This window comes from Syngnathus floridae, chromosome 5, assembly GCF_059516105.1.
Source record: "Syngnathus floridae isolate MCC-2025c chromosome 5, RoL_Sflo_1.0, whole genome shotgun sequence".
Classification (NCBI taxonomy): Eukaryota; Metazoa; Chordata; class Actinopteri; order Syngnathiformes; family Syngnathidae; genus Syngnathus; species Syngnathus floridae.
This window is the reverse complement of record NC_142417.1, coordinates 20,962,088-20,971,854: the sequence shown is the minus strand read 5'-3', so window position 1 is coordinate 20,971,854 and position 9,767 is coordinate 20,962,088. Positions and strand designations below refer to the sequence as shown.

General features: G+C 49.1%; 1 long non-coding RNA gene across 1 annotated transcript; it reads left to right on the top strand.

Annotated features, from left to right (window-relative positions):
* The first annotated feature begins 308 nt into the window (after positions 1 to 308).
* Positions 309 to 5,795, top strand: LOC148398518 (uncharacterized). Its single transcript, XR_015858705.1, has 3 exons — positions 309 to 469; positions 728 to 921; positions 1,046 to 5,795. It is a non-coding gene; the product is annotated as an uncharacterized LOC148398518 (long non-coding RNA).
* Positions 5,796 to 9,767: the final 3,972 nt, after the last annotated feature.

Below are 9,767 nucleotides of genomic sequence, written 5' to 3'. Positions count from 1 at the left end.
GCGGCAGCATGAAATGGAGCTGATGAGAGTGATCAAAATCAAAGATGGAGAGATCCAGCGACTGAATGCCTTGGTCCTCAGCCTGAGGGACGGCTCCATGGACAAGGTGATCCGCTCTATCCGTGTCTGACTATCCGCACGCCACGTCGGGCTTCGATGCGGCCGCTACCGTATTGTGTAGCTTGTCCCCAGTAAGCGTCGCGGCGCTCCGTTGCGGTCTCAACGGCCCGGTGTGGCGCAATGTCTGCTCAGGTGAGGAGGGGGGGCGCTTTGCTGGCGGAGGTGGAGGAGACGCAGCGGTGTCGGGAGACCGAGCGGTGTCGCCTCCACCAGGAGCGCGGAAGAAGCCCTGGCAGCGGCCCAGCAGGCCTGGCAGTCCCGAGCGGCCGAGCTCCGATCGGCTCATCACCAGCATCGGGAGGAGCTGAGCCGAACCAAGAGAGACTGCGAGAGGGAGATCCGCCGACTGGTAGGACTGATCAGATGCGCGGTGCGTGGCTATGTTCCCAATTTCGTTGTATACCTGCAGTGCAATGACACCTAAGGCATTCTATTCTATTCTATTTCACAAGAAGAAAATGTCCGGTTGCTCGCTTCGCTTTTGTCACAGCAAAGGTGTTCTAGTCGATTCAAGAAAAAAATTGGCCGGTTGCTCTCTTTGTTTTTGTCACAATTCTGGCAAATGAGTTTGCCCGCCTGCCTGAGCGCTCCCCGTTTGTACATCCAGACGGATGAGATCAAGCTGAAAGACAGAGCGGTTAGTGTTTTGGATGAAGCCCTGGGGCCGGCCACGTCCACCGCCTTCAGCTGCAGACTCAGGCTGCCGAGCAGCAGATCGCTGCCCTGAGGGATTCCCAAAGGGCGGGCCTAAACTACCCTGGAAGTGGGGTCAACGCCGCTACTAGCAATCCTCTTCATTGCGTAAGCCACCTCATCACACACTTGCAGTACGCATGACTTAGTTCGTTGCTGGAGGAAGGTAGCACAAAAACAGTTTTGAACTTTGAACGAGTGCTTGTGTGTGTGTGTTGCGGGGCGTTTTCAGTCTCAGGAGGATCGGGACACGCGACGGTTTCATCTGAAAATCGCTGAGCTCAGCGCAGTCATCAGGAAACTGGAGGATCGAAACGCCCTGCTTTCTGAAGAGCGCAATGAACTGGTAATTTATTGACGGCACGCTTGAAGGTTTGCGCTACGTTTGATGCGCGCCATCCAGCGAGGCACCCATTGCGCTTGCTTATTAGTTGAGCGGCGCGGCGAGTCGGTTGCCTGGTAGATGTCTTTTATTGGGAGCCAAAGCCACGATTCCGTTCAAACCGATGCAAAAGGAATCAAGTCAAGTCAAGTCAAGTTTATTTGTATAGCCCTAAATCACAAACAGTCTCAAAGGGCTTCACATAGCCAAAAATTGACAATTATTCTCAAAGCATCCCCTGATCATAAGCTCCCAAAAGGGCAAGGAAAAACTCAAAAAAACCCTGCCAGGGGAAAATGAGAAACCTTGAGAAGGGACCACAGATGGAAGGATCCCCCTTTCAGGATCACCAGGTTATAATGGATGCAGAGAGTGCACAAGTAATACATAATATGAAAATCAATGAAAAAATGGATGTCGGAGGTGCCCTCGGTTGTCCTGGCCGTGTCTTCAAGGGGGTTGAGCTGCAGTTCCTTCATCTTGAATTGGTCCCCGAGAATCCAGCTAGCCGTGATCAGCTTTTGAGCCACCTAACCCCCTCCCCAGCCGGGGAGGGGGTGGGCAGAGAGAACAAAACAAACTCCGGCCAAATCGGCCATCACAAGTTAGTTAAAGGCCATCTCATAGAAATGTGTCTTTAAACGTGTCTTAAATGTTTCTACTGAGGTAGTAGTTCTAATATCCATTGGTAGGGCATTCCAAAGCTCTGGAGCCCGAATAGAGAATGCTCTAGACCCTGCAGACATTTTCTTGGCCCTCGGTATAACTAAAAGACTAGCGTTTTGCGAACGAAGGTTACGAGACGGAACATAAGGAACGACTAGGTCGACGAGATATGAAGGCGCTAAGCCATGCAGTGATTTATAGGTTAGTAGAAGAACCTTGAAGTCACATCTTAAATGGACCGGGAGCCAATGTAATTTGGCTAATATTGGGGTAATGTGATCAAATTTTCTTGACCGTGAGAGCATCCTCGCAGCGGCATTTTGCACTAACTGTAGACTTTTGATACTGGACTTAGGAAGACCAGAGAATAATACATTACAGTAGTCCAGGCGCGACGTAACGAACGCATGTATAATGGTTTCCGCATCCCCGGTCGAGAGGATAGGACGAATCTTAGCAATATTACGAAGGTGAAAAAACGCAATCCTGGTTATATTCTTAATGTGTTTTTGAAAGGAGAGCGTTTGGTCAAATATTACCCCGAGATTAGTTACCGTATCACTCTGAGTGATAGTCCGGTTATCTATAGTTATAGTGGTTTCCTTAAATAAGTGTTGATAACGAGTAGGACCAATTATCAACATCTCAGTTTTATCTGGGTTAAGACGAAGGAAGTTGAGAGACATCCATTGCTTGATCTCCGCAAGGCACGCCTCGAGATTACAACAGTCCCGTGGATCTGTCATCGATAACGGCATATATAATTGGGTGTCATCCGCGTAGCATTGAAAGCTAATATTATATTTACGTATTATGTCCCCAAGCGGAATCATATAAATATTAAATAAAATCGGTCCGAGTACCGATCCCTGTGGAACACCACACGCAACATTATAAAGCTCAGAGGACGTATTACCATGGACCACTCGGTGCGTCCTGCCTGATAGATAGGAATTGAACCAGCTGAGTGCTCACCCTGAGATACCAACACAACTTTTAAGACGCCCTAATAAAATATCAAAGTCTACAGTGTCAAAGGCAGCACTAAGATCGAGTAGTAACAATACAGACGACGTATTTGAATCCATAGCTATGAGGAGATCATTAGTCACTTTAGCAAGTGCTGTCTCTGTAGAATGATTAGCTCTAAAACCAGACTGAAAGGAGTCATATCGATTATTAGCGACCATGTAATCAATAAGCTGCTGCGCTACTACTTTTTCGAGAAGTTTTGCTATGAATGGGAGGTTTGAAACTGGCCTATAATTACTGAGACAGTCCGGGTCAAGATTTGCTCGCTTAAGTAGTGGTTTAATAATAGCGGTTTTAAAGGCTATTGGCACTATCCCAGAGGAAACAGACAGATTGATTATATTTAAGACGGACGGTCCTAAAATTGGAAATAATTCTTTAAGTAGTTTGGCTGGAAGCGGGTCGAGTAAACATGTTGTTTGTTTAGCCGTACTAACCAATTTTGTAAGCATTTCAAGGGAACGCTATCAAAATTTGAGAGGGTTATTGCATGATCCCCAGCGCTAGTAACCAGCGGAGCGATTGGCATGGTATTCTTGATCTCGTCCCTAATGGACTCAATCTTTTGAGCAAAAAATTTCATAAACTCGTCAGCTGAGTGGAAGGAGCTATCGGGGGTCGGCTGGCGCAGAGTTAGCTTTGCCACTGTATCAAATAGGTATTTAGGATTGTTTTTATTAAGATTAATGACTTGCGAAAAATAACGAGTTTTTGCTAAAATTAGCTCTTTATATTTCAGGAGGCTGTCCTTCCATGCCTGATGGAAAACCTCAAGTTTGGTTAAACGCCATCTGCGCTCAGGCTTTCTACATAATTGTTTAAACGTACGTGTTTCATCTGTGAACCACGGAGTTGGCCATCTACGGCGAGTTTTCAGACGTAGCGGTGCCACAGAGTCGATGGCTTTTAATAATGTCGCATTGAATTCATTTGTAAGATTATTGATAGAGCCGCTGTATGCGGGAAACATGGCGGTTGCCGGCGACAGTAACTCAGACAGCGCAGTTGCAGTCATGGAGTTAAGATTACGGCTGCTATAATTCCGATTGCTCTCTTGTCTTTGACAAGGAACTAAAATTTCAAATTTTATTAAGAAATGATCAGACAGAACAGTAGTGTATGGCAGTACTGCTATATTTGAGGTTGCTAGTCCCCGGGATAATACCAGATCTAAGGTATTTCCATTCTTATGCGTTGCTGCTTGTACAGCTTGCGTAAAACCACACGTATCGATTAAAGTTTGAAATGCCGAAGTCAGTGGTTCTGACGGTGAATTCATGTGGATGTTGAAATCACCCATGATAACTATATTATCTGCATTTGTCACTAGATCAGCCACAAATTCTGAAAATTCATCCATGAAGCCAGAGTAAGCCCCGGGTGGGCGGTAAATAACAACAAGATAGAATGACGGTAACGCAGTGGATCGCACAATGAGAACTTCAAATGTTTTAAATACGTGAATTGAGCGAGGCCTAAATCTAAGCTCAGAATTTGAGATGAGGGCGACACCCCCACCCTTTTTTCGAGGACGTGCCACATGCGAGCTCACAAAATTTGGAGGCGAGGCCTCGTTAAGTGGCAGCAGTTCATTAGGTTTTAACCAGGTCTCGCAAAGACCAAAAACGTTTAGATTATGTTCCGTGATAAGGTCATTAACGAGAATTGCTTTCGTATGAAGTGATCTAATATTCATAAAACCGAATTTAAGTGTAATCGATTGATCAGGGTGCGTATCTATCGAAGGATTTTTAAACGGGATGCGAGTAAAATTGTGTTCTCTAGGCCTAATATCACCTCTCAAAAGTTTATTAGGGCGGTGGGATGAAATGACCGTGGGAATTTGATGATGAATATTTGTTACACATGTGAAGTTATCTAAAACAGGCACCGTTTCATCAGCAAGACCGGTCGGGACGGAGTGATTGGATTTGTCTACTACCCCAGTAGAAAGTGTGTTTAAGTGTACTGCAGCACTATTTAAACTGTCGCGCTCTAGTCTATACGAGGAGCTATGTGTATGCTGAAAGTCTAGCCTAGCGCTAGTTAACTTTAACTTAACAGACTCCAAACCCATCCTCACAGGTGGTCTAATCACCTGTGCCCTGGCCTGCTCTAGAGTGACCTGTCATGAGTGGCTCAAACAGTAATCTATATTCCTAGAAAGAGTGAAGGCGCCCTCACGGTTAGGGTGAAGGCCGTCCTTCCTCAGCAGGTCGGGGCGGCCCCAGAAGGATGACCAGTTATCTATAGAATACAGTCCCTGCTTTTTACAGAACCCAGCCATCCATCGATTAAGGGAGACTAATCTACTAAACCTCTCATCAGTGCCTCTCCCAGGCAGGGGGCCAGAGACAAATACTCGATGCCGACTCATCTTTCTGGCAAGATCACAAGTCCTCGCTATGTTTTTCTTTGTGATCTCTGATTGTCTCATCCTAACATCATTGGAGCCGACGTGTATCACTATGTATGAGTAGCTAGTATTGGTGGAACTACGCTGTTGACTAGGCCTATTGCGAGTCAGCTCCCTAAGATTAGCTTCTATGTCGGGTGCTCTGCCCCCAGGAATACACATTACCGTGGCTGGATTTTTAAGCGTAATGTTTCGGGTAATGGAGTCGCCTATGACCAAAGTGCGAGGGCCAGTAGACCGAGATGACTTTGGACGGCTATGCGTCTTACCTGGCTCATCGCGATTAGCAAGCCGCTTGGGGCTAATGCTAACCGGGCTAGCGGGCTGACTACAGCCCGCGTCTGTGTCCGCCGCAACTACTGTTATCGCACTATTCTGCTCTAACTGGCGGACACGTCCCTCTAGCAGAGACAACCTCTCTAAGAGAAGGGTGCAGTTGGTGCACGAAGCCGTACATACCTCTTGGTCCGCTGCCATACTTTGTGTCCGAAGAGCGACGATCTGTCAGAACAACCCGGAAGTCGAGTAGAGTTACATCAAGTTTTCTTTTTTAATCAACGCAATCATTTACAACCGTTGCCCAGAAAGAATCGTCGAAATTCGACGTTCCCCCCAAACGCCACACTCACTCGCTTTTCAGGGGAACAAAAGTACTTATTTTTAAAAACGATGAGTTGTACTTACCGTGTACGCTCTGGACGGTCCAGTTGCAAGCAGAAAATAAAAATATTTCTCTTGTTAGTCGTATGTTACCATCCGCTGTGTCTTTGTCAACGTCGCCGCCATTTTCCTACTTCCTGTTGCGAGCCACGCCCACGGATTTAAATTTTGGCGGAAGTTCCGCCCATGGGCGTCGTTTTCGCGTATAGCAAATCCGATTGGTTGGGAAGGGGGCGCGGTTATGCAGCCGAGGGGTCCTGTGATCGGTGGGATGTAAAGTAGGCGTCGACGTCACGTCCGCGTCACGTGACCACGACGTGGCAGACGTCATATAGCAACCGCTGTTTTGTTTAGTAGACTTACAGTTGTTATGCATTGACATAATGGCGCACACTCCAAATAGATTTAAATAAATTAAATAATTCTTCTGCCCACTCCCTTTTAAACAAGTTAACTCTCCCCGCGGATTTGAATTCCGGCGGAAGTTCCGCCCATCGACGTCACGTCTGTCACGTGACCACAACGTGGCAGATGTCATATAGCAACCGCTGTTTTGTTTAGTAGATTTACAGTTGTTATGCATTGGCATAATGCTGTGCACTCAAAATAGATTTAAATAAATTAAATATCTCTTCTGCCCACTCCCTTTTAAACAAGTTAACTCTGCCCACGGATTCTAATTTCGGACGAAGGTCCGCCCATTGACGTCTTGTCTGCGTCACGTGACCACGACGTAGCGACGTCATCTAGTAACCGCTGTTTTGATCAGCAGACTTAGTTATTATGCGTTGACATAATGGCGCACTGGTTAGTGTTAGATAAATTGTATATATATGTTATCATGCGTTCTCTAATGAGTACTTATTAATAAGATTATTGCACAGAATGCTTGCTGTTTCGCCCTGCAGACGTCCACCAACAACAACAAGTCAAACGATGCTGTCTGGAGCTTCCTGACCTTCTACACCTCTGGGAATCCAAGAAAGTTGTTGATAGCTCAATCTATTTTGTTGATGTCTGCACATGGCTTTTGTCCTTGCATCTTTTCTCATGGCGTCTTGTCTGTGACTTCTTGGTCACATAGCATTTTGTCCTTGCATTCGTTTCTCATGGCATCTTGTCTGTGACTTCTTGGTTCACACAGAATCTCGTTTCTTCTCTCATGAGACAAAGCCCACGCCTTCTCCCCACCTATTAGGGGCTAGTCTCACATTGTGGGTAGGGCATTCCAAATAAAAAGAGCGAAGAGTGCAAACAGATTTTTAGTGTAGTCAGATTGCTGTAAATCTGAATGCACTCCTCGCGAGAAAAACCTCAATATTCTGCCTCACTTGTTTTGTCTGCTGATCCTTTTCTTTTATACAGATACTCAGTCAGAGAAAATACCTGACAGTTAGCATGTCCACCTCTTAAGCATGATGTTGCGGGTTCGACGCATGATCAATGTTAGCATGGAGTGAGCTGAAGTGCATGGCGCTGAAGATTTGAATCTTTGAAATGCGCTGAGGTCTGACATATCAGGTAGAATGGTTTGCCATCACGTTCAACATTCACTCATTCAACATCCAGCGCCCGGCGCACTCACGCATGCCAATCGGGACAACCGGGACAACCGGGAGCCCGTGCGCACGCGCCAGGTGGCCAAAAATAGCTCCAGCCGAGCAGATCGGCATTTTATAAGCACCACGGATGAGATCGCGGAGCCTTATTTGACTTCCGGCGGCAGGCAGACTCACGCACGCCTCCCAGGATCACCGTGAGGCCTGTGCACGCGCCAGGTGGCCGAGCGGATCGGCACTTTATAAGCACCGCGGATGAGATCGCGGAGCCTCATTCGACTTCCGGCGGCTGGCGCACCCACGCACGCCGCCCGGGACCACCGGGAGGCCGTGAACACGCAACAGGTGGCCGAAAATATCTCCAGCCGAGCGGATCGGCACTTTATTAGCACCGCGGATGAGATCGCGGAGCCTCATTCGACTTCCGGCGGCTGGCGCACTCACGCACGCCGCCCGGGACCACCGGGAGGCCGTGAACACGCAACAGGTGGCCGAAAATATCTCCAGCCGAGCGGATCGGCACTTTATAAGCACTGCAGATGTGATCGCGGAGCCTAATTCGACTTCCGGCGGCCGGTGCACTCACGCACGCCGCCCGGGACCACAGGGAGGCCGTGCGCACACGCCAGGTGGCCGAAAATAGCTCCAGCCGAGGGGATCGGCACTTTATAAGCACCGCGGATGAGATCGCGGAGCCTTATTTGACTTCCGGCGGCCGGCACACTCACGCACGCCACCCGGCACCACCGGGAAGCCATGTGCACGCGGCAGGTGGCCGAAAATAGCTCCAGCCGAGCAGATCGGCACTGCATAAGCACCGTGGATGAGATTGCGGAACCTTATTCGACTTCCGGCGGCCGGTGCACTCATGCGCACCGCCCGGGACCACCGGGAGGCTGTGTGCACGTGCCAGGTGGCCGAAAATAGCTCCAGCCGAGCGGATCGGCATTTTATAAGCACCGCGAATGAGATTGCGGAGCCTTATTTGCTATATTCTTATCACTTGATCAAGATGGCGGCGCGTGCACACGCAGCGGCCACTCTCTGTTCCGTTAGTACGGTGATTTGTTAGTCTAATGAGTATTCGTCCGACAGTCTTGTGTTCGTCTCGTCGTGCTTTACCGTGCTACAAGTACAGCAGGCAGGTTCTGCTCGACATCGGCAGAAGTGGGTTTTGTGGCGTTCTGGACTTTGAAGCGGCGACATTAAAGGCGCTCGGACTGCTACGTCCTGAAATGTCGCCGACCTCGCCCGCTATTCCTCCCCCGGTTGGGAGCCGTCGGAAACGGTGTGCGAGGAGGCAGAAGGGGGGCAAGCGCGGAGGCGTCCGGGTCAGGCTGGCGACCAACCCAGCGCGCCCGGCGGTGCCCTCCATTCTTCTGGTGATTGTTCGATCGCTGGACAACAAAATGGATTACGTTCGCCTGCTGAGGTCTACGAACCGGACGGTGCGGAACTGCTGTGTGCTCGTGTTCACCGAGACCTGGTTGACTGACAACATTCCGGACTCTGCCGTGCATCTGGAGTGGCTAGCGTGCTATCGGGCGGACCGTGCCATTGTACGAGGGGGAAAGTCGCGAGGAGGTGGATTATGTGTCTACATCCGAGAAGAATGGTGCCGGGACTCTGTGGTGGTATGTAAGCACTGCTCGCCACTTGCGGAGTTTGTGATCATCAAGTGCCGAGGGAATTTACCGCGATTCTGCTAGTCGCGGTATACATCCCGCCTTCCAACATTGAAGGCGACAGGATCGCGGCGCTTGGTGAACTGTACCAGGCTGTCAGTGAACAGCAGACAGCGCACCCTGACGGTTTCACCATCTTCGCTGGAGACTTCAATCATGCCAACCTGAAGTCTGTTTTCCCGAGGCTTCACCAGCATGTTACTTTTCCGACACGTGGAGACAGCTTCCTAGACCTGGTCTACTCTGCGCAAAAGGGAGATTTCAAAGCCACCCCCTCCCCCATCTTGGGCTTTCTGACCATCTCACCGTTTTGCTTTTGCCCGCATACAGACAATTGGTAAAGGCATCCAGGCCGGTTCGGAGGCGGGTTCGGGTGTGGTCTGAGGGTGCCTCCGATGCACTTCGTGACTGCTTCGACACCACTGACTGGGACTTGTTTAAGCAGGCAGCCACCTACAATGATCGTAGAGGAGTATACTGACTCTGTTAGCTCTTACATCACGAAGTGCATCGATGATGTGACTTGCTCGAAATCCGTCGTCACTCGCGCGAAC